The 24117-nt window shown below is 62.9% G+C and overlaps 1 long non-coding RNA gene across 1 annotated transcript; it reads right to left on the minus strand.

Moving 5' to 3' along the window:
* Positions 1 to 5928: 5928 nt before the first annotated feature.
* On the minus strand, positions 5929 to 20851 carry LOC122703727. The gene is made up of 3 exons (XR_006343580.1): positions 20841 to 20851; positions 19616 to 19618; positions 5929 to 6108 (listed from the first exon to the last, which is right to left on the minus strand). It is a non-coding gene; the product is annotated as an uncharacterized LOC122703727 (long non-coding RNA).
* Between the last annotated feature and the right edge of the window lie 3266 nt (positions 20852 to 24117).

The raw sequence follows: 24117 nt of genomic DNA on the forward strand, positions 1-24117 counted from the left end.
GACCTGGAAAGGCGGTGGAACCCAGCACGTCCAAGCCCACCGGGTCTGGCCTGGCTCCCTCAGCACCAGCTGTGGTTACTTAGCAACCGTGCTGGCCTGACCACCCATCGCAGGCTCAGAGGCCCTGGGCAAGCCAGGTGAAGGAGGTGGGAGTGGTCATGGGGGGAAGTAGCCTGAGCCTTGGGGCCCCCTAACCCCCGCTTCCTGGCTGGGAGCCTGGGGCTGAGAAGGATGGTAGAAGCGCTTCTCAAGGCGGCCACAGCCTTGGATGCCAAAGCCGGCGGGAAGTCAGCCCATGGGGCTCCCAGTGATGCCTGGGAGACGCCCTCTGCCCTCCCGCCTTATCAGGCTGCTCATGGGCCCCGAGTGCCTTAGGGACTGAGGCATGAATTCGTGAACCCTGGTCTTTTCCTTGGGCTTTGCAGAACCTCTGGAGGGGCCCAGGCTCCATGGCGCTCCAGGGGTGGTCAGCCTGGACCCCTTGGGGAGGCCCCCAGATGGAGGAGAGCAACTGTGCCCTGGCTGCTCTGACCTGGGGGCCAGCAACCCAGGGGCCTCGCTCCCCCCAACCTGGGCTTGCTGCCCCACACCTGCTGAGCACCCCATGGGCACGCACCTCCTCCCAGCACCCCCACGGCAGTGAGGCGTCCAGGAGGCACACCAGCCCCAGATCGGGGTCTGTCCGCCTCTCTCTAGCCTGTCCTGCTCCAGCCAAGCCCAGTGTTCACACTTCTAACCATCCTTTTCTCACGGCTTTGAGACCCTGTCTGAGGTTCACCAGCACGATCCTGACTAGGAGAGGTGGGTCTGTCTGAGGTGTGAGTGGGGGGCGGGGCCAGGGCGTGGATGCAGGACCACTCTGCCCCTTCCCACCCCCCACCCCCGACCCCAGACCCTCAGCTCCGGTCCCAGCTACAGCAGCAGCGGTGCTGACCCTGAGGGGCTCCCGCCAGGCCTCCAGGCCACAGAGTAAAGCCGTCACCAGGATGATGCTGGTGAGGCAGGTGGCACACGGGCCGTCAACCTGGGTTCTGATGGCAAGAACACAGCTGAGTCCCACAGCCTCTCCTGATGGAGCCGGCAGCGCAGGCTTCCCGGGCGCCTGCCCTTCCTGGGTCGGCTCTCTAGGAGTCTGTCGGCATCTAGTGGGTCTCTCTGTGCCACTGTGATGATGAGTGGGTTTCTGGGCTGGAGAGAGAGATCACCCTTCATCACCAGGATGTAAGGATGAGCTCCTTGCAGACATCTGGACGCCCAAAGGACATCTGGAGAAAGTTACCACAGGCCTGGACCCCTTCCTCAGTCCTCTCCATCAGCCCTCTCCCTCAGTCTTCCCCCTCAGTGCTCTCCCTCAGCCCTCCCCCTCAGCCCTCCCCCTCAGCCCTCTCCCTCAGCCCTCCCCCTCAGCCCTCCCCCTCAGCCCTCTCCCTTAGTCCTCCCCCTCAGCCCTCCCCCTCAGCCCTCTCCCTCAGTGCTCTCCCTTAGTCCTCCCCCTCAGCCCTCCCCCTCAGCCCTCCCCCTCAGCCCTCCCCCTCAGCCCTCCCCCTCAGCCCTCCCCCTCAGCCCTCTCCCTCAGCCCTCCCCCTCAGCCCTCCCCCTCAGCCCTCTCCCTTAGTCCTCCCCCTCAGCCCTCCCCCTCAGCCCTCTCCCTCAGTGCTCTCCCTTAGTCCTCCCCCTCAGCCCTCCCCCTCAGCCCTCCCCCTCAGCCCTCCCCCTCAGTCCTCCCCCTCAGCCCTCTCCCTCAGCCCTCCCCCTCAGCCCTCTCCCTTAGTCCTCCCCCTCAGCCCTCCCCCTCAGCCCTCTCCCTCAGCCCTCCCCCTCAGCCCTCCCCCTCAGCCCTATCCCTCAGTGCTCTCCCTTAGTCCTCCCCCTCAGCCCTCCCCCTCAGCCCTCCCCCTCAGCCCTCTCCCTCAGTGCTCTCCCTTAGTCCTACCCCTCAGCCCTCCCCCTCAGCCCTCTCCCTCAGCCCTCCCCCTCAGCCCTCTCCCTCAGTCCTCTCCCTCAGTCCTCTCCCTCAGCCCTCCCCCTCAGTCCCCCCCTCAGTCCCCCCCTCAGTCTTCCCCCTCAGCCCTCCCCCTCAGCCCTCCCCCTCAGCCCTCCCCCTCAGCCCTCCCCCTCAGCCCTCCCCCTCAGCCCTCTCCCTCAGCCCTCCCCCTCAGCCCTCCCCCTCAGCCCTCCCCCTCAGCCCTCTCCCTCAGCCCTCCCCCTCAGCCCTCCCCCTCAGCCCTCCCCCTCAGCCCTCCCCCTCAGCCCTCTCCCTCAGCCCTCCCCCTCAGCCCTCTCCCTCAGCCCTCCCCCTCAGCCCTCTCCCTTAGTCCTCCCCCTCAGCCCTCCCCCTCAGCCCTCTCCCTCAGCCCTCCCCCTCAGCCCTCCCCCTCAGCCCTATCCCTCAGTGCTCTCCCTTAGTCCTCCCCCTCAGCCCTCCCCCTCAGCCCTCCCCCTCAGCCCTCTCCCTCAGTGCTCTCCCTTAGTCCTACCCCTCAGCCCTCCCCCTCAGCCCTCTCCCTCAGCCCTCCCCCTCAGCCCTCTCCCTCAGTGCTCTCCCTCAGCCCTCCCCCTCAGCCCTCTCCCTCAGCCCTCCCCCTCAGCCCTCTCCCTCAGCCCTCCCCCTCAGCCCTCTCCCTCAGCCCTCCCCCTCAGCCCTCTCCCTCAGCCCTCCCCCTCAGCCCTCCCCCTCAGCCCTCCCCCTCAGTCCTCCCCCTCAGCCCTCTCCGTCTCTTTTAAAAAAATATCTGTTTGGCTGTGCTGGGTCTTAGTTGCAGCATGTGGGACCTAGTTCCCTGACCAGGGATTGAACCCAGGCCCCTGCACTGGGAGAGCGGAGTCAGCACCACTGGACCACAGGGAAGTCCCTCCCCAGCCCTCTCGCAGGCTCAAGGCCCGAAGCCCTCAGAGGAGCTCTGTCTGAGGACAGGACACAGCCAGCCTAGGGGCCGTAGTCTTCTGCCCCAAGGCTCCGGTCTCCTGGGCCGGACGAGCAGCAGGAAGTGGCATTCCCAGACCTCGGGAGGCTCCACCCCTCCTCACACCTGCTTCTTACACGGCTCTGAGCACACGCAGCCTGGGGAGGACGACACGGCTCTGTGCACACGCGGCCTGGGGAGGGAGGACACGGCTCTGTGCACACGCGGCCGGGGGAGGATGACACGGCTCTGTGCACATGAGGCCTGGGGAGGGAGCACACGGCTCTGTGCTCAGGCGGCCTGGGGAGGGAGCACACGGCTCTGTGCTCAGGCGGCCTGGGGAGGGAGCACACGGCTCTGCACATGCGGCCTGGGGAGGATGACACGGCTCTGTGCACACGTGGCCTGGGGAGGATGATTCGGCTCTGTGCTCAGGCGGCCTGGGGAGGGAGGACACGGCTCTGTGCTCATGTGGCCTGGGGAGGGAGGACACGGCTCTGAGCACACGCAGCCTGGGGAGGACGACACGGCTCTGTGCACACGCGGCCTGGGGAGGACGACACGGCTCTGTGCACACGCGGCCTGGGGAGGGAGGACACGGCTCTGTGCACACGCGGCCTGGGGAGGATGACACGGCTCTGTGCTCAGGCGGCCTGGGGAGGGAGGACACGGCTCTGCACACGCGGCCTGGGGAGGATGACACGGCTCTGTGCACACGCGGCCTGGGGAGGGAGGACACGGCTCTGTGCACACGCGGCCTGGGGAGGGAGGACATGGCTCTGTGCACACGCAGCCTGGGGAGGGAGGACACGGCTCTGTGCTCACGCGGCCTGGGGAGGGAGGACACGGCTCTGTGCACACGCGGCCTGGGGAGGGAGGACACGGCTCTGTGCTCACGCGGCCTGGTGCTGGAGGGGCCGCTCAGCCTCCGGTTTCCCCACTTCTGTCCCTTGCTTCCACACAGGCAGGTCACAGACCTCCATCATATTGCCCAGCTCAGGGACACCCTCCTCTTCAGGGGGACCATTTCCCCATTCCACATGTCAGCCTGGGTTTCAGAGTCAGAAACGATGGCCACGCCCCTCCTTTCAGGCTTGGCAGGTGGCTCTCAGATGGCCTCGGGGGCCAGCAAAGAAGCTGTCCTGCCCTGGCCCCAGGCAACCTCGTCTGCCCCACCAGCCTGCCCTGCCCGTCAAGCTGTGCTCCAGACGCACCAGAACACTGTTGGGAGAGTCGCGTTTCTAGTTAAGTTGTGAGATCTGTGTGTGTGTGTGTGTGTGTGTGTGTGTGTGTATGAAAGAGCCTGGTTAGTTTGGGGTTGGTTTCTTTTTTCGCACTTTCCGATTACCACCTTGGAAAACAAAATCAGAAACTGCTACAAGCCTATTATAGCAACACGGGTGTGATTTCAATGCATCAGCTATGAGTTCTGTGTTTGCATCCTGGCTCTGCTGCCCATCGACTCTGCAGCCTGGAGCTGGGGCTTATGCTTCCTGAGCCTCAGCCTTCTGATCTGTGAAATGGGGACGTGGTAATAGTGACTTCAGGGCAGTTGTGACAACTACACGGGATGAAGCATGGGGGTGTTCAGCACGGCCCTGGCACGGGTTTGTGCTTCTGAAGCAGCTGTTACTTGTGCTATTTTCATGAGGCATCTTGTTAGACAAAGAGAGAAAGAGGGAGGGGGTGGGAGGGAGGGAGGTAACACATCTCCAGCTTGGTGGCTCAGTGGTAAAGAACCCGCCTGCCAATGTAGGAGACTGGCTCGATCCCTGGGTCAGGGAAGTCCCCTGCAGGAAGAAATGGCTATCCGCTCCAGTATTCTTGCCTGGAGAATCCCATGGACAGAGGACCTGGGGGCTACAGTCCAAGGGGTCGCATAGAGTCAGACAACTGGGCACACGTGCAAGGAAGAGCCAAGCCCCCACCCTCCGTCTCAAGTCCAAGACTGGGCTTTAAGCAGGAGCTGAGCTCTGATCCTCTCAGGGAGTCAGTCTTGAAGGTTGCTTCCCTGAAGGTGGGAGCTGAGATCAGACGCCACAGGAGATTCTAGCACTTGCTTCGAGAGGCCTGAGGCGACTCTATGCCAGTGCTCCCCCAGGAGGCAAATTCCGGGCTTTGTCTGGGGTCTGGGGCTGTAGGAGTCGTGCCACTGATGGCCAGGCCGCCAGAGGGAGGTGTGGAGGCAGGCGGGCCGGGCAGATGCTGGGCTGCCCAGGGAGCGCCCGGCCCGAGATGGACGCCACGCTTCTCAGGGCTCCTGCCCGCCTCTCAAAGCCAGCATCCCCTCCTCCCAGGCACCTGCTGGCACCTGGCAAATTTCAAGGGATGAAGAGACCGATGCTTTCCCAGACAGACAGGGAAAGCCCCATCCGGGGAGGGGGTGGGAGACGCATGGCGTCTTGTGGGGTCTTGGCCAACAGGTAAAGAAGCACCGGCTGTGATGTGGGCAGGATGATGCAGCCACAACTGCGTGCAGGACCTCGTCCCCAAGGGCCTGTCCAGAGACCACCAGGACCTCCTACGACAGCCAGCAAGGGACGGAGCTGCCCGGAGTTGGGATTCCTTAACAACTCCACGGTGCGTGCTCCGTGCCCCGAACCACTTCACCAGGGTTAGACGCCTCCCTGCCAGCCCTCCTGGCTCATGTCCAGTTCTGTCTCGTGAGGGTGGAGCCAGCACTGCAGCTGGCCTCCTCAGCACCCCCCTCCCCTCCCTCCTTAGAAACCGTTTGTTTGGCACAACGGCATGCTTAGCTGTAGATGTTCCCAGCCGCACGTCCCAGAGGCCAGGGTGGCCCTTGAGACCCGCTACCCGTGTAAACTCAAGTCTGGCAGGTGGGGCTCCTGGAACTCTCCCTGTTTTCTTGATTGTAGGAGGCTGATTCAGACACATCCCTTTTGCCTTTACCCTTCTCCTTTCTTCCAGCCTAAAACGTGAATGAGGTCTGGGGCTGTGGCAGTCATTTTGTGACCAAGAGGCTGAGTGGGTCCCTGACGTCACCGTGGGGTACGGATGGCAGACCTCAGGTGGCGCTAGGGGAAAGAACCTTCCTGCAATGTAGGAGACACATGAGATGGGGGTTCGATCCCTGGGTCAGGAAGATTCCCTGGAGGAGGAAATGGCACCCCACTCCAGCATTCTTGCCTGGAAAATCCCATGGACATAAGAGCCTGGCGGGATATAGTCTACGGGGCTGCAAAGACTCGGGCATGACCGAGGGACTGAACACACACGCGTGGGAGAGACGAAGAATCTGGATTTGGAGAAGTCGCTGCAGTCAGCCTTCTGTGATGTAGCTCAGTGTCAGCGTCTGGTCCCCACCTCACTGAACCTTTAGTGAAGGATCTATTGCTGCAAGCTTTCTTGGTCGGTGAGTTATGAAGCCTTGGGAAATGAGTTAAGACTGAACTGTTCCTCCTTCCGGTTACTTGGGCCGGTTCTTCTCGTAGATGGAAGAGTGAGACAGCCAATTTAGCTCTGGGCGGTGGAGTTGAGTATAGCCTGCAAGGGAACCCAGTCCCCTTCATGGAAACAGCAGATTCGATGTTTGGCCTGGACACTGAAGAGAAATCTCCGTATGTTCAGCTGGGAGCTGCCTGCATCAGGATCTCCTGGGGAGGCTGTTGGGGTTCTGGGCCCCCCAGACTCTCCTAGTCGGGACCCCTGGGGGCTGGAGGAGGGGGAGGAAGCACCTGCTTTTGGAACAAGCCCATCCCCTCCCCAGCTGAGTCCTTGCCCTTCCGCAGAGTTAGAGACCTTGAGCTGGTCCGATCTCTTCACTCATTTGGGAAACGCTGCTCTGGGGTCCCTCTGAGCCTCCCCTCTGTAGACAGGACCCCTCCCATCCCAGGGTGTCTCCTGTCTCAAGATTTCTCCAACCATCAAGGAAAGTACAAGCTCGGCCTGGAAGAAGCTGTCATTAACGACACTGAAGTACGGCCATTGCAGTCCTGGCCACTTGCAGCCGTCCACCTTCCCTCCCCCGGCCAGCTGCCGGTCCACACAGCCTTCCACCCTCCGTCCCCCGGCCAGCCACCGGCCCCCAGACCTCACTCGAAGCCCTGCTCCCTGTACCCTCCACTCTGCATGTGCATGTCTGTGTCCGTGTGAGCCAGCACACTGGCCCCTCCCTGGGCCCTCCTCACGGGCATGTGCACACGTGTGTGTGTGTGGGGGCACCCACGTGTATGAGATTCCCCCACCCCAGCCTTCCCCGGGCCCTCCTCACGGGCATGTGCACACGTGTGTGTGTGGGGGGGGCACACACATGTATGAGACCGCCCCCACCCCAGCCTTCCCCGGGCCCTCCTCACGGGCATGTGCACACGTGTGTATGAGACCTCCCCCCAGCCTTCCCTCGGCCCTCCTCATGGGCATGTGCACACGTGTGTGCGTGTGTGTGTGTGGGCACACACATGTATGAGACCGCCCCCACCCCAGCCTTCCCCGGGCCCTCCTCATGGGCCCAGGCATGTGCACACGGGCATGTGCACACGTGTGTGCGTGTGTGTGTGTGGGCACACACATGTATGAGAGCCCCCCAGCCCAGCCTTCCCCGGCCTGCGCACCTAAGCAGCGTGCTAGACGTGAAGTCGATTCAGGACACGCTTTCCTGGGCAGTTAGAGAGTCGTCCCGTGAATGTCACTGCTTCTCTTCCAGGTGTTTAGCCGGGAGCTGGAAACGTCACATCCCTTGTGCCTCAGGAGCCGCTCAGCAGCGCCGGGAGGCAGGGCCTTGCTGTCCCGCAGTCAGAGGCTGAGAAGAGGCTCGGGCTGCGGGTGGGCCTGCCTGCCTCCAGCTGGTGGGGGAGGGGCTGGGATTGAGCCGGGGGTCTCCTGACATCCCCCCCACGGTGGCGCTCCCCTGGGGCTGCACCCTCCAGCAGCCCCGCGCGGAGGGATTGGCTAAATGAGCAAACGCTGAGCCCCCAGCCTGGTGCTCGCAGGGGAGGGGTCGCTGCCCTCGGGGTCCCAGCTCCGGGGCTGCAGGCCTGGGGGGCAGAGGCGGTCGTGGGGACGTTCCTGCTGGCCGCCGTGGTGTCATCACCGCGGCTCCCCACGTCCCCACTCCCCTGGCTCCGCGGTTGGCACTTCCTGGGTCCCTGTGGGTGGCGGGGCCACGTGACAGCTTCCGACCGTGAGCTCCGAGCAGGAGGGGTGTGGCCCTTTCTGGCTGAGCATTCAGTCCCGGAGCAGGACCTTCCAGGGTCAGCCTGTGCCCACGGGGCGGCTTGGCCAGCCTGCCTCGTGTGTGGCCAGGGCCTGGGGCTGACCGCATGGGCCACGCAAGCCTGAGGGCCCTACACCTTCCTTTCTTCAGTGACAGAGGCTGTCCAGCTCTCCTGGTCGATCCAGGCGCTGGGGCCTCGACCCGTGGTCCCTCGTGAGGCTGCGGGTTGGACAAGTCTCGGAGGATGGGTTTGGGAACCCCAAACCTGCCATCTGAGGGAGAGGGTGCTGAACGTGGGGGTCTGGGGGGTCCCCCCACCTCTGCCCACTCATGGGCGTCTGCTGGTGCCGGGTGACTCCTGAGATGCGGGCTCTCCCCATGACCCATCCCCCTTCCGCCTGCCCCTCCCAGGCCTGCCCTGGATGCCAGGCCCCTCCCCACTGGCAGAGCTGCTCCGTGCCCGGTCCGGGGCCAGGTGGCAGGTGCACACGGGAGACATGAGGCCGGCCCAGCCAGCCCGGGCGGCTGTCACGTGGCCAGAGGACCAGCTGGCGTGGGGCCCAGGAGGCGGGGGGAGTTCATAGCTCTGATTCATGGCCCCGTCCATCCCAGGCCCCGGGCAGGTCTCAGGCCTGGAGGTGCAGCTGGCCTGGAGAGCGGTGTGGATGGGCTCCTCTCACCCCCAGAGCCGGCGTCTCCTTCTCCCCGACGGAGGCAGAGGTGAAGGTGTCTGCTCCGCATGGATCTTCGTGAGAGAGTGCCCTGGGCTGATGTAATTAAGCCCGTGCATCTGGTTGCCATAGCGTTTCTGCCAGCGCTGTGCCCATCAGCCGCAGAAGTGGGTCACACGTTCACCTCCTCCTCATTTGTGAACTTCTGTAAAATAAAGATAAATCCGATCCAAGCGTGCGCCCCGCTCGCGGCTGTGAACTCACCCCCCGGCTGCTTCCCGCGCCGCCTTAATGAGCCGCCGGCCTGGGCTGGGGGCCCTGCCCGCCCGCGTCACCTCTGGGCGCTGGGTCATCTCTGCGGGCGATTTCCGCAGTGGGGGCCCAGGCAGCAGCCACGGGCTGTCCTGGAGGGCCCAGGGAGATAGCGTCCAGCCGCCCAAGTGGTCTGCAGGCTGCCTTGCAATGAGTGGGCACTGCGGTGGGGAGACGCATCCCGCCTATAAACATCCACGCTGGACTTTCGCCAGCCTGGGGCGGGGGGCCCAGAAGGGTCCCCTGCTCTGTCGTCACACCTGGCCTGGGCTGGCCCGGAGCACAGCACCCGTGTTTACAGGAAGCCTGCCTGCGCCAGACCCAGAGGACGCAGGGACGACCGGGCAGGGCGAGGGGCCTGGCGGAGGCACTAAAAATGGGGAGGAGAAGCACACTGTGCTGGGGGGATGCAGCCCCGAAGCTGTGCCCGCCCTGCCCGGGCCCCGTCCGTGGCCTCACTCACAGGGTCTGCAGCCGTCACTGAGTGAAGGGCCTCCAGCTGAGGTCCGGCCATCAGGTGGGACCAAACCCCGTGACAAGCGCCCTTGGAAGAGGAGGCCGGGGGACAGGAGGGCGTGTGAGGACGGAGCCTCCAGCCAGGGGACCCAGGGCGCCTGTGGCTGGAAGGATCCTTCTGGGGAGCCCCCAGGGAAGCATGGCCCTGCCCGCCGTGGTCCTGGACTCGGGAGCCCTGCCTGCCATAGTCCTGGACTCGGGGGCCCCGGGCCGGAGAGGACACAGCACTGCGGTCTTCAGTCGCCCACTGTGGGGACGGGTCCTGGCAGCCCAGGACAGTCACCCGCCCCGACACACATCGGGTGTGCCTCCCAGGAGCTGGCCTGGTGCCCGGGGCATCTCAGTGGGTCAGGAAGGGGCTGCCCAGAGCTGGGGCCAGGGTCTGGGAGGCCCACCGTTAAACTTCTTTTGTGTGTTTCTAGCACCTCTGACCCCTGAGGGAGCAAAGTGCCGGCCTGGGATTCACGAGACGGACGCAGAGTGTGAATCCGGGGAGCAGGCGATGGTGTGGCCTGCCCGCCGGGGGCCCTGGGTGTGCGGAGTCTGCAGCAGGAGGCCCCGGGGAAGCCCAGGCTCGGCCTTCTCCCGGGTGTCCCGGGCGAGATTCAGTGACAACATGGGGTGGCTGGGGGCCTGGCGGGGAGGCAGTGAGCGAGACCCCCCACCACGCTCCTGGGGGGTGATAAAGCTTATCATCCGAAGTGTGGGGTTGGGGGTGAATAAACAGATGAAGAATCGGGGAAGATCATGGTAGGAGCCTCTGGTGGAGAAGCAGACGGTCAGAGTGTATGATAGGGTGGGGGCGGGTGGTGTGCGGCCTCCCAGGAGGGACGTCAGCCTGGGATCTGATGACAGGAGACGGCCCCTCTGAATCTGGGGACTGAGATCCACCAGGGGAGGGCATTCCAGGAGGAGGAGTCCCCCCCCACCCACCGCCCCCAGGAGGGCGCTCTGATGGACAGAGCCGGCGGGCAGGAGGGAGCCGGGCAGGGCCGAGCCGAGGGGCATCAGGGCGCCGGGCAGGGCCGAGGGGCATCGGGGTGCCGGGCAGGGCCAGGGTGCATCGGGTGTGCTAAAGAAGGTGGGGGCGGGTGCAGCCTACTGTCGGGAGTGGAGGGCAGGGAGCAGAGGGAGGCAGTGGGGGACCCCCGGCTGCATCAGCTCAGGTCCAGGTGTGTAGGTGGAATTAGGGGGGACCCGCATGGATTTGGAGACTGCTTTGGGAACCGAGTGGACACCACTTCACATTGGCTGGAATCAGTGACCGGGAGAGGAGTCTCCACCCAGCACCTCCTGGGATGGTGGTCCGAGCAGCGGGGCGAGTGTGCTGGCTGGGGGGCTTTGGGAATGGAGACCCTGCGAAGCGCAGACAGCAGTGGGCAGCTGAGGTGAGGGTCTGCACTGAGAGGGAAAGCTGGGCTGGATGGGGTGGGCGCCCAGCAGACCTCAGCTGGTCCACCTCCCGACTCCCCACAGCTGGAGGGGGTGTAGCAGGAGGGGAGGTAGGCATGGAGCAACGCTCAGCCTGGAACCAGGGAGGCTCCAGAGAGGACAGAGGCCTCTGGGCCAGCCTATGGCTCGGGGACATGCTGGCTGGTCATGGGGGCCCAGCGGGAGGCAGAGACCCCTGCCCAGCGCCTCCAGGACCGCCCTCTGGGCCCCGGTTGGAGCCTGGGGACCTGAGGTGGATGAGCCACACTGCCAGCCCTCCGTGGCCCTGGAAACCGCCCTGCCCCTGGGATAGGAAGCTGCATCAGCCCGGGGTCCAGCTCCCGTCCACCCTTGCTCCCTGAGGCCCCAGCACTCTGCCTACTGCAGGCATGTTTTTGCCGCTGGCTGCCTCCCAGCCTGGTAGCAGGAAGGCTGGATTCCCTGTGAGTGACCTTGGGGAGCCATGGAGCTGATGTGGCAATTTGGGCTGGAAACACAAGTGAGTTTGTTTCCAGGGAGACACCCAGCACACCTCGTCTCGGGGCTCCTTGTGTGGGCGGGGCTGGGGGGCTCCTGAGAGACCCAGTCCAGGGTGAACTGTCCGCTGTCAGCATGCCTCCAGGCCGGCTCACTGGGGCCCACCTGGCAGTGGGAGGCAAGGGCAACCACCTCCCCACCTCAAGTTGTGGGCCTCCCTGGACTCCTTGATCACCAGACAGGGTCTTCCCCTTGGTTGGACTGAAGAGACTTTGTAGGAGCTCGGGCTGGATCTGGTGGAGTGAAAAATGCCCCTGCACCTGCCAGTCCATTCATGAGCTTCATCTGATGCCCTCTGGGTGCATAAGGCTGTGCCCAACGGCGGGTGGGTGCTGAGGGGCGAGATGGACCCTGAGCACCTTCGTGGGAGGCCAGGGAGTGTCCATGGGGTAGCTGGGGGGTGGTTTGGGATGGACGGAGCAGGAGGCATGGGTGTGAGGTGGGGCCCAGGACAGGAGGCTGCTTGGCAGGGGTTGGGTCACGTCCCCCAGCTCCCTATGTGGCGTCCTCACCCTGGGACCAGACCGTGACCTCATCTGGAAACAGGGCCTTTGCAGCTGTAACCGCCTGTGGCATCTCCCTTCATCCCCTTCCAGATTCCGGGCTCTGTGTGTGGGGCCTTGGCTGAGGCCAGATGCCAGTCCCAGCGGAGCTCAGCTTTACAGACTTGGAGGGGCGTCTGCAGGACAGCACAGTCCTCAGAGCTCCTGGTGAGGAGAGGCTGTGCTCCAGACGAGACCTGGGACCTAAACTCAACATTGCCAAGGACCAGCAGAGGGACAGCAAGCAAGACATGGCTCTTTGGTCCACCGTTTTCTCTTCTGCTAAAGACTGCCTTTCCTCCAGGAGACGATGGAGTCTAACACACCGATGAGAGTGAAAACACAGCTGCAAAATGATATGTGTGCGTGTGTGTGTGTGTATGTATTCAGTTGTGTCTGACTCTTTACAGCCCATGGACTATAGCCCGCCAGGTTCCTCTGTCCATGGGATTCTCCAAGCAAGAATAATGGAAAGGGTGGCCAGACCCTCCTCCAGGGGATCTTCCCAACCCAGGGATCAAACCCACGTCTCTTGTGTCTCCTGCATTGGAAGGCAGATTCTTTACCAACTGTGCCACCTGGGAAGCTCAAAATGAGATGCTACACTTAAATATAAAATACATGGTATGGCCATTGTTAAGAGAATCTAGGAACACACACGCACACACACGCACACACAGCGCACACACATGCACACGCACACATATGCACATGCACACTGACATGTGCGCACATATGCACAAGCACACATGTGCACACACGTGCACACACACATGCACGTACACACACTCACACACACACGCACACACTCACACACACACACTGTGTTTCGTCCTTACTGCCACACCTTTCAGTGCCCTCATTGCCTCAAAGCCAGAGGGGCCCCTGCCAGTGACCCAAGCTGCACTCGCCGGACTGGGGCCTGATCCCATGGTGCTGGGCCTGTGTGACCAGGTGAACATTGTTTATCATCCCACAAAGTCCATTTCACTCAGGGATCTGCAGGGAAGGAGGTGGAAACATTGCTTTACTGACAAAGCAGACACAGATCTACTATGGGGTGGAATTTAAGCATCCTGCCATCTTGAGACAATGAGTCTTCAGAGCACTGCTGGACCAGGTCTGGCCACTTCGGGCCGCGTCCCTACACGCTGCATCCTCCCCCACCTGCAGCAGCTTTGATGACTAAGCCTGGCAGACCAAGCACCCCAGTCCTCAGTGGGGAAAACGTTTCCTGGCCTCTCTCACATGACAGATAGTCACGTGACTAAGTAACCACCACTGGGACAAATGAATGTGTCCTATGTCACCTCTAGAAACAGTCCCTAAAAGGCAGTGTGGTAAGTGCCCTGTGACTTCTTTATGACTCCTTTGTCCCATCCTCCATCCTGTTGACTAGAACAGAGATGTGATGGCTTGAGCTCAGGCTGCCATTTTGGGCCATGAAGACAAAGGCCACACCCTAGGGAAGGCAGACTGGATGCTGGAAAGGTCGGGGTCCTTGTAGCCGAGCTGCCAAACCATCCCTGGGTTGCCCAAGCATAGTCCTAATGGAGAGGCTCTCCCTGCAGTTGCCAGAACAAAGGCCCAGCAGTCAGAGCATGACATCGGGGGTGAGAATGGCTGGAGTGTGGGGAGAATGGGAGTGTGAGGGGCTGAGGCTGGGAGGTGGTCAGGGGCAGGCAGCAGGGGCTGAGGGTCTGTGCACCCAGCATCCTGATGGTCCTTCCTGCCTCCTCTCTGCAAACACACCCGTCCTCAGCAGGGGATTCCATGCTGGTCATCTGCACCTGTCTGTGAAGTCAGCAAAAGTCCTGGGATGATCCTCCCAAGCTGAGGGAGAGGGTCTGTCCCCTGGGGAAGGCCTCCAGACACCACCAAGGTGAAGTCTTTGAGGTGGGGGTGTCTTCCTGCCTGAACCCCATTGCTGGCAGGACCAGGGGAGCCCCAGGCACAAGGTCTGGGCAGAATCCTGGGCTCCAGGCTCCAGCGCAGCCCCTCAGGGATTACATGAGGTGCGCCCCACCTGATACCCCTCCCTGGTAGCTGGGCTGTGCGGGGACCCCTTTCCAGGCACAGAGGGGCTCTCAAGTCCCATGATGCTGTGGCTTGCCAGGCCCTCCCCCTGGGAGGTAGCAGAGGGCATCTCCTCTCATCCAGAGGAGGCCTGGTAGATAGGACCCGTGGGATCCGGGCTGGAGGCAGGGCTCTGGGTGGATCGTTCGCTCTCCAAGACCCTGGGTGCTGTGCTGATGAGATCCGGGTGGGAGGTGAGGCCTGGAAGACCAGGTGGGTCAAGGGAGCAGAGACCCAGCATCACCGTCTCTTCCTATCTGCCATGTGTCTGTTCTAGGTCCCCCTGCTGGACAGGGCTCTGGGAGGAGGGGCCCCACCCAGGGTCACTGTCTCATCCTGTCTGTTCCAGATAGAGGGGCTCAGTTCCTTCTGAGCTCATCTCCCCAGCAGTCTGTCCCAGATAAGTGCCCGCAAGAATTTGCTAAGGGAGTCGACGCCGTCTCCTTTGCTCAGATCCGGACTCTAACCATCCCTGCCTGCCTCCTGCAACCTGGCCTCACCTGTGAATTCACTTCCTCCACTGGACACCAGTGTCCGCCAACGCACCCACCACGGTGTGGCTCAGCCGGCTGCCCCCGCCTCCCAGGCCATGTCAAGGCCAGACTGAAAGCTCTGAGGGTCAGACCTGCCCAAGGGTGCCCCCGGCAGGGAGCTGCCTCCTGGCTCAGATGTGGCTCCCTACGTGGGCTCAGGGGGAGGAGGGCGGGGTGGCCGCAGGAGGAGGGGCGGCGCTGGAAATCCCAGTCCTGTGTCCCCCGGGCCCCCCAGGACTCGCCAGGCCCCCTGAGTTTTCTCCTCCGTCTTCCTCTTCCCCTGGGGGCGGGGGACCCGGGCTCTTCCCTGCTGGGGGGGCTCACAGTCTGTTTTGAAAGGGGCCGCCCTGTGATCCCAGCCCCCTTTGGAGAGCTTGGCCAGGCCTGGGTAAGGTGGGGGCTGGCCATGGGGGTCACACCGCCTGGGCTGATTCGCGGTCCTCACGGAGTCGCTTTCTGCCGGTGACGGGGGTTTTTTCCACTCCTCTGCGGCAGCCTCTTCCTCCCGGGCAGTAACTTAATTAGCGCTCTCTGTTTTCCAAACAGGCGAGCGTGACTCAGCACTTTGGCACCAGTCTAAATTTGTCGCTAACCCCCCAGGTGTCTTTTAGCCCAGGCCTGCGGGAAATTAGATCACGGGGTTAGAACAGGGATTAGTGGGTGATTTCCAGCGGCTTCTGGCTTCCTGGTCCCGCTTAGTTGGGTCTGATCTGTCTGCTGGTGGCTCTCAGCTGGGCGGGGCCCACAGACACCCGAGGCTCCTTCCCCTTCAGGAGCTCAGGCCCCAGCAGTTGCTGGAGTTCAAGAACAAGGCCGTCAGCTCCGGCGATCTGTCCACGAAGGCTCAGAACTGAAAGGCCATCGGAGCTTTCCGGGGGGTCCTTGGGGGCCGGGTCGGGGGTCAGGGGCCACCTTCTCTGCAACCACGTGGGCTGGGGGGCCAGTCACCTCTTTCTCCTCTTTTTCCTCTTTCTTCCCCCCACCTCTTTCTCCTCCTCATTGTCTCTTCTTTAACCCTGCCCCCCGTCTCCACCCCCACAAGCACCCTTGTTTCTCCATCTGTGCCAGGCCTGTCCTGGGGTCTGGGGACACTGCCGTGGAGGGGTGGCCGTGGCCCAGCCCTTGGGACCTTAGCAGGGGGGCATGGAGGAAGCCAGCTGCCGGCCAGGGTGCTGCGACCCGGGGGGAGGGGCTCTGGGCCCCGTGGGAAGGGTGGGTCCTCCCTCCCCACCCCGACCCCTGCACTGGGGGTCCTCGTGCAGCGGTCCTCGCGTGGGCGTCCCAGGGTGATGCAGCACAGGGCCGGTAGGAGGACGAGGGACCCCGGCACCCGGACGCCCCGGGGCCCCCCTTGCCCACCTCCCTTGCCCTCCCCAGGGCTCACCCCCTTTCTCTCTGGAAGCGCCTGCTCCCCACCAGGTGCGGGACCAGCTGTGGCTCTGGCAGGTCCCCCGGGCGTCCCTTCCTGGGGAGTAGTCAGAGGGGTGTCCGGGCCGGGGGTGTTTCTGTGCCTCTGGACAGAGCCCCCCTTCCCTCCTCCACCCCTCACGGTCCATCTCTCTCTGCAACAGCCCCTGGACCTGTGTGGGCAGTGGGGACGGGCCGCAGGGGGCTGCACGAGCTGGCCGGAGCTGGTGTAACAATCTGTGCAAACTCAGTGCTTCAGTCACAGGACGCATGAGTCCTACATCCGGGAGGCTCTCGGGGACAGTCCGCTGCTCGACCCCCCCAGCTCTGGAGGTGCCTGCGGTCCTCGGCTCTGGCCCTTTCTCCATCTCTGGGCCGGTGGCATGTTCCTTCCTCGGCCGTGGCCTCTGTCCTCACGCCTTCTCTCCACCCTGACTTCTGTCCCCCTGCAGCAGGAACCCTGGCGATGACACTGGGCCCACGAGCATCATCCAGCATCATCTCCATCTCAAAGCCCTCCCCTCAGCCCTGAGTCCCTTTTCATACGCAGGTTACCTAGTCATAGGCCCTGGGTGTCAGGACGTGGGTCTCTGTGGGGGGAGGCTGTCATTCTGTCCCCCAGAGAGTCACCGCCTGACCGCCATCACCCCAGCTCCAGCTCGGCCTGGGAAAGGCACCCCTGGGCCCTGAACAAACCCCCTGGCAGAGGCTTGGTGGGGTCTGAGCCTCATTAGGGCCTGACGAGGCTGACCACCAGTGCTGATAAGCTGGAAGCACAGGGCTCCTTCATTACTGGCTGCAAAACCTAATTATGGATGTGGAATAAATTACGTGTTAACATGGAGATGAGTCCCTGCTTCTCCTGCCATCGTTAAGCAGCTAGATAATAAGGCCAGATGCTCAGAGATGGGAAGACAGGCTGCCGACGGCGGCATCAGCACCGCCAGGCGGAGGTGAGCGAGGCAGAGGGCGCCTTTTCCCCCCTGGAGCGGGGCCCCAGGCCCTTTGCCCCACCAGGCCTCTCCGGTTCGGCTCTCCAGCTCTTCCCAGGGGGCCGCAGCCTCCCAGCAGGGCCCGGCTTCCTGCTGCCTTCCAGGCCTGTGCTCTGGGCCCTCTCCAGCTGGTTCCTCCTTTCCCTGGTCTGGGTCCTGGAGGAACAGCCAGAGTCCGCTGGCCTGTGTTCCTGCTACGGGGCCGTGGGGCGAGCTCCTCCCCAGCTTGTCCTCCAGGCCGGGCGGGGGGTGCCCCTGGTCCTGGCTCCCACTGGAGCACCTTTCATCAGGATTTCAGGAGCCACTGAACTTCCATTTTCTGCGGTGGAGACCAGGGCGGTGGTCTCAGGCTGCCTGCTTCACAGCCTTGCCCCGTCGGCCCTGGACCCGCCTCCTTGAGGACCTGGTGTGGCCCAGTCCCTGCTCACCATGCCTGGGGCTGCCCGCTACCCAGGGAGGTCCAGCCCCTTGGCAGGGGGCACCCTCGGATGGGAACCTAGAGCACGTCAGTGCGCTCGCCTGCACCCGGAGGGACGTGGAGGCATCTGGCTCAGGGGTGGAGGGTGCTGGCTGAGGGAGGGCCACAGCTGGGGTCCGAGGACATCGCGTTCTGCCGGCCGACAGCCCAGCACCCACTGCAGGCCTGGCAGACCCGCTGCCTGGTGTCCTTAAGAAAGCCCGAGTCCTCTCTGGAGGGGCCACCTTTGACTGCTTACCCGGAGTGTGAGTGCTGCGTTGGAGCCAGTCACTCCCAGCCCCTCCTTTGGGGATGAAGTGTGGAGGCGGGTGGTCTGCTAAAGCCATCCGTGGGGGTTTGTGGCATGCTTGAAGACGGACTGCCCTAGTGAGACACACACACGCGCGCACACACATGAACACACACAATTAACACACGTGCACACATGAACACACACATGAACACATGTGCACACACAAACACACATTGTGTGCATGCATGAACACACATGTGCACGCGCACACACATGTGTACACATGAACACACGAGCGCACACTCATGAACACACACACACACATGAACACACATGCACACACACACATGCACGCGCGCACACACGCATGCACATGGTGGCTGAGCTTGGCTCTGGCCGGGGTTGGGGTCCGACCCTCACAGCCCTGCCAGCCTAGGTGGGCCTCTCCACTGTGGTGGTGCAGACAGGGGCCCAGAGGCTTTCTGAAGCCAGAGCAGCCTCTTCCAAGTGTGGTCCCGGATCCGACTTTATTTCAGCCGCTGTGGCAAGGACTGGTCCCTGTCACCCCCGTTTCCTGCTTCCCCAGAACCCAGGAAACTACATCTCCCAGCATCCCCTGCACTGGGGCTGGGGCCTCCGACTGACCGAGGGTGTGGGCACTCCTTCCCCTCCTGAGAAGACCCAGAGGCTCTCGAACGGAGGGAGGTGATCCTGGCTCCCTGTGGCAAGGAAGGGAGAGAAGGCGGGGGAAACCTGGGCCCATAGGCCACTGCCCTTCCTCATAAAGTGTCAGAAAGATCAATTCAGTCCATCGGTCGGGATGATGCCCTGGAGGAGGGAAGGGCAACTGACTCCAGGCTTCTTGCCTGGGAAATCCCGTGGACAGAGGAGCCGGGTGGGCTACAGTTCACGGGGTTGCGCAGAGTAAGACAAGACTGAACACAAATACACGTTGGTCTGTCCTCGGGTTAGAGGCGCGGTTGCTTCACACGAGGGGTCCCGGTCCTGGAAATAATCGTCCAGGAGGTGGGGGGCTTCCTTGAAGCTGGAAAGGCCAGTGCTTCCCAGTCCCTGGGGCTCAGCCACAGGGGGCTCTCTCCTCTGCCTTTTAAAAACCCCATGTAGGCATGTGCCTTTTGGAAAACCCAACTCCCTTCCCCAGGCTCTGTTCTCTGGCAGCCTTCGGGACATCTGGGCCGATTTCCCTGCCAATTTAGAGCTCAACCATTTACATCCCGAAAGGAGACCAGGCTCCAGAGTAGCTCATCTCCCTGATTTATAAAGTCAGTGGTTCGCGGAGCTTGCCGTGGCCAGTGTTTTATGTCACCCTTTTATACGCGCAATCCATTTTATGACTGAGGGGAGCGACAGGAAAGTGCGTACTTCTTCCTGCGTTGCAAATCGACAAGCCCAGCATCTCAGTCGATAGAATCCTATTCCGCTGACTTTGAGACCAGGCTGAAAGGTCATCTCGGGGGGGTGTGCTCTGGCCGTGGGGAGCCGGGCGGGGCCCCCTGGAGCCGCGACGCTGATGTTGTAGAAAAACGATCTGGCCCTGTACACAAGCAGATGGTCCCAGGGTGCGGCTGCGCCTCTCGGAGGAGGACCAGCGCCACCCAGACGGGCACTACAGCCTTCAGGTTTCCCCTTAATAAACCCAGTGGTAAGGCTGCCAGTGTCTCAGATTTATACCCTCGGGGGCTGGGAGGGAGGCAGAGGTCACCGCCTTTACACATGTCTCTCTGACACCCCGCCTCGGCTTGCCTGCCGCCAGCGCTGGGAAGCTCAGCACTGGGAAAGCTCTCCTGACACCAGCTGACACCCACGCCCCGCCCCCTCGGTGGCTCCGCCTCTGAAGGCTGAAGCAGTCCAGTCCTTCCACACTCAGAAGGGAGGAGGGTCCTGAGACCCGAGGCGGCCAGCCCAGCCCCTGCCTGACTCCCTGGGCCTGTGGCCTGTCAGCCGTGGCTCTCAGCTGCCTCCTTCAGGTCCACACCCCTCTCTCCTCTCCCCATCCTAGCCCTGGGTCTTGGTTCCCTTCCGTACACCCCATGTGACCCTTTCCCCCACTGGAACCCTTCCTGGTCCCCACGATCCTGCAGTGAAGACTTGAATCAGGGCCGGCTGTCCACAGCTCTGGGCGCACGAAGCAGGTGCCCACGGATGGAACCCCAGGAGGTCAGAACGGAAGAGCCTAGCATCTTGTAGCTCAGAAAAGGAGTGAGGCTGGGAGAGCCACGGCCTCGCCTGGGCCCGGCGAGCCTGCCCGGGCTGGGGCGACCGGGCCCTCTGCTCCGGGTCCTGGGCACAGCCGTGTCTCCTGCTGCCCGGGCCTTCAGTGCCCGAACCACAGCTCTGCCCTCAGTTCCCGCAGGCGGTGCCCCGTCTCGGGGCAGACAGCAGCCGTAGCAGCTCAGCTGGAACAGGCGGTGGGTCGGGGTGGCTGTGCAGTGACGGGGTCGCGTTTTCCAAGGGCTCCATCCCGCTGCCCGGACGATTCGTCCGGAGGCACGTGGGTGAGGTCAGGACTGGGCCGCATGGGGGTGCGGGGGAGGGGTCGGAGACACAGTCTGGGGCCTGGGGGGTACGTGTGTGAGGGGCTCAGGACAGCCAGCTGGAAATCCCATTTGACCCACTCCCAGGTGATCTCCTGGGCACCTGTGACGTGCGGCCCTGACGCGAGGCTCGGAGCCTGGGAGGTGAGAGTGTCCGAAGGGCCTTTGTCCTCCTGGAGCGTGTGATCAAACGGGGGCCTGCAGAGCAGCACAGGCTGAACCTGAGGAAACAGCTTATGAGACGTGTTTTCCAGACAACCAGTTGCTTCTAATCAAATAGTGTTCCCCCGGCTCACTCCTAGGGCTTCTCTGGTGATGCAGCGGTAGAGAATCTGCCTGTCAATGCTGGAGACGTGGGTTTGATCCCTGGGTCAGGAAGATCCCCTGGAGAAGGAAATGGCGACCCATTCCAGTATTCTTGCCTGGAGAATTCTGTGGACAGAGGAGCCTGGTGGGCTACAGTCCACAGGGTCGAAAGAAACTTGGACATGACTGAGCGACTAAACGACAAGTTACCATTAACTTGGTCTCAGGATCAACCTTCAGAATCCTTCCAAATCGGGATCTATTTTCTGCTTCTCTATCTGTACACGTTGCCTCGGTTGGTTCTTCGTTTCCCTCGGTGGCTCCGAATAATTCACACCCTGTTACAAACTGCTTCTGGCTCTGACTGCTGGATGGCTGCAGCGGGCGAGTGGGTGAGGGGAGGTGGAGAGTGGGATGGAGCCCCCGCCTCCTCTCGAGGTCCCTGGGCGTCTGAGCGTTTACTGACTGAGCAGGACTGGAGGGGACATGACACGCCACCACAGCCCCTGGCGTAACTCAGGGCGTCCTGGGTCTGTCTCTTGCTCTTCGTGTTGGAGCCCAGCTTGGAGATCCGAGAAGCAGAAAGCGGATGTGCAGAGACGCCTGTCTGAGAGTCTTGAAAAATCATCGCCAGACGGATGTCCCCTGGTGCCCGAGCCCCTGCTCAACCAGGTGGGTGCGCCCCCAGGGGGTGCACCCCTCTCCTCGTTCAGTGCACACCCCCTGGAGGTTGGGAAGGATCAGCTCCATTGGGGTGGAGGAACGACTCCGCCCGGATCTTGACTTGCATTTGGGAAGCCCGTTCCCAAGGTGAGCAGTGCTGTCCTCTCCTGGATACTCATGTGTACTCGGAGCACAGAGATCCGTCATTCAGCACCTACTGTGTGCAGGCTGGGAGCTCGGCCCTGAGGATGCCTGCAGGGGGGCACCCCCAGGCTCTCATCCGTGGAGGCAGGACACACAGACACCACAGCCGGCGTCGGATGGATGCACTCCAGCAGCGGGCTGACCGGCAGGTGGAGAAGCCCTTAGCTGGGTGAACATCAGGGCCAATGTTCCAGGTGGAGTGGACAGTCAGCGGGAGGGCGTGAGGCTTCAGCCGCGTGCCTAGGAGATGGCTGCCTGCAGACCGCTGCAGGGTACGCTGGAAACTGTCCTCTGTCCATCGCCTGCGGTCCGGATGGCTGCTCCACGAGCACGGGGTGGGGGTGGGGGTGGGGGGCGGCACACCACGCCGCCTGCTGGAGCTGCCCTGGCTGCTCCCACCTGAGCCGCCCAACCTGGGCCACGGGGACTGCGGCGATGCCCAGCTCAGGTCATGGGCTCACGGGCCGGCCCAGAACCCTGCACCCTGGGTTCCGAGGAGAGGCAGCCGGGCCAGCTGCCCCAGCGCCAGCCCCCTGGTCCTGGCAGCCCCACTACGTGGTCCCAGCCCCGGCCCCAGCGTCCACGCCCAGGGCCCTGTGTGCCTTCCCAGGCCTGGCGGCTCAGATGTCCCTCAGGGTGACCCAAGGGTGGGTCCTGTGGGGTCAGGGGTGTGGCCGCCTCCGCGCTGGAGCTGGGATTTGACCAGACCGCACGACCTCCAGCATCTACTGCCTGTTCGCTGCCCCCGGCTTCTCCCTTGGTGTGGTTTCTGTGGCCGTTTGGTTCCTTTGTGCAGATGGCTCCCGAGAGAGCCTGTGCCGGGGAGGAGAACAGGAGGAGCTGGGGCCTAAGAGCAGGACGGTTCTCTCCCAGCAAGTCGCCTTTCAGGTGACCTCAAGCCTGCATCTGTAGAACCACCAAGGGCTGGAAGAGTCTACTTGAGTCTGCCTGTTATTGCATTGCCATGGGTGGACCCAGTGTCCGGGATTCAGAGCCTGCTGACACCTTCCGGAGCTGTCTCCGTCTCACCTCTGCTGGACCCAGAATGCCTTCCTCAAGGGCGTTTGCACGGGGCTCGGGCGGCAACTGAATTACAGGATCGTCACCAGGGCGCTCACACCAGTCTTCTGAGACTAGCCGGTGCTAATGGACCACAAGCTAGCATCCAAGCAGCTTCTCCTCTGGGCATCACGTCTGAAGCTCCTCGATTTGCAGGCCTGGCCTGGAGCCGTTGAGCTGCAGGAAGGCTTGAAAGGAGCATCTCCTTTCTTGGCTCTTCCTGAGGAAACGTCAGCTCCTCTGAGTGTCCTGACGTCTTCTCTGTCAGGACCTGCCACCGCCAACATAGTCAAGACCCCGGCACCCATGCAGGTGAGACGAGCCCCGAGAGGAGAGCCTGTCTGGCTGTTTGCAGGAGGCAGTGGTGGGAGCCCTGGTCCTGGGGCAGCCCGGTGGTGGGCTGGGGCTGCTGCTGGCAAAGACCATGCTGTTCCGGAGGTCCTCGAGGGCTGCTGATGGAGAAGGTGCTGGGGGTGGGGGAGGCTGGGGGGGCAGGGAGGTCCTCCAGGAATAGCCTGAGGCTCAGTAAGCAAAAATGAAACAGCGAAGAACGCTCCCAGCAACATCATCTTGGTGGCCTTATTTTCCGGCCCACACCGGGAAGGGACAGATCGGGAAGGAAATCACTGTTTTTTTTGGAGTCACGGCTGGAGCTGTCTCTGCTGTCATGGCCCTCTCTCCCCGGGGCTGGACTGGGAAATAAGAACCAGCTCGGGGTAAGGGGGCAGCATGCGCCCCCCCAGCAATCCTGGGACTCGGGCCCATGAGCAGAGAATGTGTGTGATCCCCCTGACCTCGCCAGATACAGCTCTCCATTGGCAGGAGCCCGGAGCCCGATGCCCTCGCAGGTCAGCCACTGAGCAGCCGCGCTCACCTGTCCAGTCGTCCACTGGCCTGCGTGAGCTCGATGCCTTCCAGGAGGAGCATAGGGCTGAGGGGCCATCTGATGAGGATGTAGGTTTCCTGCGGAGGGGGGCGGGGTTGAGAGGGCTGCAGGCTCTTTGCCTCAAGGCGGGAGCCCCTGGTCTTCCCAAGTGAAGCCTGGTGCTTCCGCCAGCCCCAGCGGAGGGTCACAGACGCGGGGCCGCCGGCTCCGGAGCCGGGAGGTGCTCCCTCCACAGCCCCCCTGACCCGGGCCGCAGCCCAGGTCCTGTGACGTCACCGCCCGGCTGTGCCCTCCCTCCCGCTGGGAGGCCTGGACCAGGGCAGGTTGGGTGCTGTCTCCTGTGGAAGCAGTGAAGTGAAAATGGCAGTGAAAGTGTTAGTCGCTCAGTCGTGTCTGACTCTTTGCGACCCCACGGACTGTAGCCCTCCAGGCTCCTCTGTCCAGGGGATTCTCCAGGCAAGAATACTAGAGTGGGTTGCCATGCCCTTCTCTAGCGGGTCTTCCCGACCCAGGAATTGAACTCAGGTCTCTTGCATTGCGGGTGGATTCTTTACCATCTGAATCACCAAAGTGGAGTTGAAACCTTGAAGGAGCCGCCGAAGAGGCTTCGCAGGCCAGCCTGCTGACCTGCAGCTTATCTG

This window comes from Cervus elaphus, chromosome 11 (assembly GCF_910594005.1).
Source record: "Cervus elaphus chromosome 11, mCerEla1.1, whole genome shotgun sequence".
Taxonomy (NCBI): domain Eukaryota; kingdom Metazoa; phylum Chordata; class Mammalia; order Artiodactyla; family Cervidae; genus Cervus; species Cervus elaphus.